A 5,087-nucleotide genomic window follows, 5' to 3' on the forward strand; every position below is an offset into this window, starting at 1 on the left:
AAAAAAAAAAAAAAAAAAACTATGAATGCCTCGTATTTCTTGTGTAATGTTTCTCTTAGCTAATGTTTGCCTGAAGCTGATTGAATAGTACCTTGCTCTGTCTAAGTCTCTTTGCTCTTTGATTACCTCTAAAATGTGGAGCCAGATACACTTAAGCATGCTTGCTTCATAGAAAAGTGTGGCATGTTTGTTTCTAAAATTAGAAGTGGCAGTATCTAAGAGGAAGCAACCGTATGTGTATATGTGTGTGTGAGAGAGATAATCTTTAAATCTGTTGTTTTTGTGAGAAATTAAAAAGGAAAAATAGAGAAGTGATGATGCATGTGAGAAAAGGCAATTTTCTTTTCACTCCATTTCTAGTACGTAAAGAAACAATTCTCTAATTTAAAATGTCCACATCCTATCATGCTTTTCCCCAAATGATAGTGAATATATATTTTTTCTTGTTTAGTTTTGCTTTGAGGAACTGTATACTATTCCTTTTCTTTCTCAAATTTTTGATCCTTTTGTTGTGGATACTTCTTTGGTACATAGACTGCCTGAGGCAGTCCATGGAACCAATCTGAAAATAACCTTATATTATTAAGGGTTTGGGCATTTAAAACTTTTTGTCCAGACTGTGTTTACATTCTCTGAGCTGTCTGGCTTGACTGTGATGAATGTGATCCTTATCTTTGTATATGAGCAGAATTTCGCCTCAGCTGATGACACTTAACAACAACAGTATCTCTAAAATCACAGTCATTTATTTCCAAAAAGATACCCAGTTAGGTCTTGCCAGTGAGTGGGGTTCCTGGAAGCTATTATATAATCACCAAGCAGCTGACTCAATACAGAATACGTAACTGGATTCTGTTTTCAAAGAAATTGTTAGCTGCTTCTCTCATAATTAGAAAAGAAGGGTCTCAGGTCTTTTGTCTGAGGTAGATATTTTCATGGAGTCCCTGGATGGTGCATATGGTTAACATTCTCTGCTACTAAATGAAAGGTTGCAAGTTCAAGTCTACTTCAGAAGAAAGGGCTGGTGATCGATTTCCAAAAAAAAAAAAATCAACCATTGAAAGCCTATAGATCTCAAATCTATTAGACAGGAATGGGGTCATTGTGAATCAGAAATAACAAAAGATATTTTCATATTAAAATCCTGGTGGGCTTACTACTACATTTGGTGATTATATGAGCCTGCACTTAAGCTTGGTTATTAGTTACTCATTATTTTAAAAACATACAGGTCACTTAAATGCTATAGTATCTTAATTTTTCTGATTGTATGTACAAGAGGCATTTTCTTTTTCTTATATATATGATTTGATGTGATGGTGAGTGACGTTAGCTCTTGTGGCTACTATGTTGCTCCAAGAGCCTGCTGGTACTCCATCAATATGTTGTCATTTACCTGTTTTTCTTTTTAATAATAACATTAATTATTTTAAATACTTTGAAAAGAGTTTGATAGCTTAAGTAAGATTGTATCCACATACTCCAAATTTAGGGAGGTGTTGTTGAGATTAGGGGGTTGTAAAAAGTGTAGTGTGATAGTTTAAACTTTAATTGGAAGAATGTTGTTATTAAGTGCCATGGAGTTGCTTCCAACTCATAGTGATCCTGAATAGGGTTTCCAAGCACTGGCTGGTGGAGGGTTTGAACCTCTGACCTTGAAGTTAGCAGTCCAGTGCTTAACCTACTGTGAATTCTTACCTTTTGTGTATTCCTTGTAGGAATTCAGTATTATGAAGCTCTCCTACTGGAAGTTTGATTTTAAGAGTCAGCAGTACCATTAAATTTGTAGATACCTCATTATATTCAGAAGTGAATTTCTTTATGTAGCTTCATAATGAAGAACAATTTACACTGAAAAGCAGTTCTTAAAATTAGCTTGCCCACTTTTGAGCTACTTAGGTTCTTTTTAGTTTTTAGGTTTGTCTCTTTTTTTTAATCAACTAAAAATGGGATATGAAGCCACTTTGTATTTTAGCAGTTCTACAGTTTTTCGGTCTGAATGCAGACACAGAGTAAACAATTTCTGGTTTTGACCTTGGATTTTGTCCTTCTCTGAAAAGTGACTTTCTCAGGCAAATAGAATAATGCTTAATATTTCTACTAAAAAAGTAGATTTCTTTTCATTTGAAACCACAAAACTCTGGAATATTCAGCAAGTATATTTTTAGCCTAATTTATAAGAAGAGTAAAAATAGTCCCCCTGCTGAATGTTTCAACAGCTGTGAGTAGGTTGTGATCAAAATGAATTGTAAAACAAGTCATTTGTAAATTTATAAATCTACACTGTGTAATGTTAGGCAATCCCCTATGTTGTTTGATTTAAATTTGTTTAAATTTTAAGGGACACACAGAGATTTACTCAAGCAGTCTCTGACATTGCCTAGAAATTCTTATATTCAAGGTCAGTTTTACCCTGAAAATGTTATCCACTACCAGAAACCAAACCCTTTGGCTTCATAATGACCCACTCTCTAGGACAGGGTAGAATTGCCACATAAAGTTTCTAAATCTTTCTCCCACAGAGCGGCTGCTGGGTTCAAATTCCTGATCTTTCCAGTCAGCAACCAAGAGCTTTAACTATTGCACCACAGGGCTCTTTTGTTAACCAACAATTACTGCTTAGTAGTAGCTAGCCTGTCTGTTTGGGAAAGAAATGAATACACAATACAGATATCAAGAAGAGGGTGGCACAGGCTTCCTTGAAGTACAGAAAACCCAGACAGATAGGAGGTTGCTGGGCTACAACTCAGCTGAGGATACCCTGGAGGTGGTATATGATAAATAAGCTGTCATTGGAGGCAAGAGACAATTAGTGTTGCTGGAGGAAGTGTTGTCACTAGGATGATGAGGGAAGACTTCATGAAGGAAACCCAATTTGAGCTGGTTACTGAAGGATATAGAGAAGACAATGTCTATATTTTTTGTTTCTCACTCTTGCCCCTTGTGTGTACACATCTTTTTGTGCCATCGTTGCTGATCTTTGTCCCACTGGCTCTCAGATTCCCTCTTCACCCTCTATGGCAGTCTACTGATTTCTACAGACTTTTCCAGGATCGGGTCTCCCAACTTTTGCCTGGGGTCAGCTAAAGCAGTGGTTCTCAACCATTAGACTCATCATAACAGCTTTATTTTTATTTTTTAAAATATGAATTTGCATGTCATCCTTGTTCAGGGCTCATGCTAATTTTCTCGGTATCATTCTAATTTTAGTGTACATGCTACTGCAGCAAACACTTCAGGAAAGCTTTGAAAATTCCCAATGCTGTGCCTCAGGAAAATGACACCCAACTTTCTGGGGTGCACACTAGCATGCATACTATTTTAAGAAGCTCTCCAGTTGACTCCCTTAGGCAGTCAAGGTTGGTCATCACTGACCAATGAGAGGCACAGGTGGAAGATTAGAGGGAAAGGGGTAGGGGGAAAAAATCAACACACACAAAAACAAACCCAGGGCATTTCTTTCTTTCCAGCTTATGTAGCATCTTTCTGTGCGTTTTGGAGACTTTTCCCTCTAAGCCTTTCAGATGGTTCTTTCTCTGACATCTCATGGTTTCCTCACATGCACGAGCTGACCAGTGCTTTGCAGAGCATATGCAGAGAGTCTCTTAGATCTCTTGTGTCTAGTACTTGGCTCTGCTTTTAGGACTTCCCGCCCTGTGTCTCAACTCAGGGAGACCTTTCTGCCCTGCCAGGCAGTGACTAACCCAGACTTGTGGAGAACATTAGCTTTACATTCATCCTGCCATATATCGCTTTATTGCCATGGTTAAAATCTCCTCCATACATCATCAACCAACCAAAGGGTATACACTGCAAGCCTGTGCCCCAGTCGTCAACACACAGCCCATCTGCTTCTCTGGGTCTAAAGTCCCAGCCACCCCATCTCTCCACGTCATCATCTTTGCCTCCATCTCTGGCGTCACTACTTCTCTGGGTAGGGTCTCACTCTCTGCTCTTCTCCTTTGATGGTCCCAGGGACCTCCCCTCCTAGACTGCAAAGTTAATCACTGCCTTCCTTGCTACAAAATGTCTACCTTTACATTTCCAACCCTCACAATCAGTCCTGATAACATTTATTCACTGTTGTATCACAAGAGACCCATCTGCATTTCATTTCATCAGCCCTGCTTAGATTGTATACTACTCAGTGGAGATTCTACCTTCCTCCACGCCCTCTGGATCTAGGTATCCTCTTGAAAGCTTGTAAGCCAGTCACTTCTTGCCTTTGAAGATCCCTCATTTTGGGTAGCAAATGTCCAAGTTGCCCATCCCTGTCTATTCTGTGTATGGAGGGGGTGAGAAGGATCCTCGCTGTAAAGATTTGTTCCCTCTTTTGAATTACTGCATCCATAGGTGTAGGTCAAGTTCATCAAATTGTATCAGATTACTCTTTTTTCTTCTCTCTTTTCTTCTGGTTGAGCTCTGATCATCTAGTCATTGAAGCCAGGTCAAGTAGGTATTATCTGCAAGTGTGGGTGTTCTTATACATATGCCCTCTCTTCTTATCAGCTGGATGCTTCACTCTCCACTGTAGTCTTCTGTGGCTATGTCACTGACAATGGGCCCAAGAGTCCCAGGTCTTGCCACACTGCTGGCCAACCAGGTCTCCATCCAAATTCACAGGAGTCTATTGAACATTGTAGGGTTTAGCTCGCAGCTTCATTGCTGTTTTTCACTTACTTCCTCTTATCTGTGATGAACCTGGTCACCAATCAGACCATGTATTCCCATTGAGTCTTAGTGTTGGAAGGGGGTTTGCCCTGAGGGGACACAACCACTTGCCTTGATGTCTCCTGGGCGAGCAACTTGTTCTTGTAGTAATCAGTAGGACTGCTGTTATTGTTTTGTATTTTTCCTGTCAGTCTGGTCTTTCTTTCAAGGAGTGTCTTCTGTTCTAGCCTCTCCAGGCTGGTCTGTTTGTCCTTTCAAGTGGAAATTTCCCACCTCAGAAGATTATGGATGTGGTTCAGGATTCCACCTATGGTCTTATGTAATGCAGAGGCTCCACAGGAAGCCTCCTTCACAGGGCACATTGTAGCCCCATTTTAGGTATTCCAATCAGTTATAGGCAGAAGATGAACTTACAA

At 39.6% G+C, this 5,087-nt stretch overlaps 1 protein-coding gene across 1 annotated transcript in view; it reads left to right on the forward strand.

Moving 5' to 3' along the window:
- MFSD6 (major facilitator superfamily domain containing 6) overlaps window positions 1–5,087 on the forward strand; it is a 91,364-nt gene that overhangs the window by 2,351 nt on the left and 83,926 nt on the right. The window lies entirely within an intron of this gene.

The sequence above is a fragment of the Chrysochloris asiatica genome, unplaced genomic scaffold (assembly GCF_000296735.1).
Source record: "Chrysochloris asiatica unplaced genomic scaffold, ChrAsi1.0 scaffold00059, whole genome shotgun sequence".
Classification (NCBI taxonomy): Eukaryota; Metazoa; Chordata; class Mammalia; order Afrosoricida; family Chrysochloridae; genus Chrysochloris; species Chrysochloris asiatica.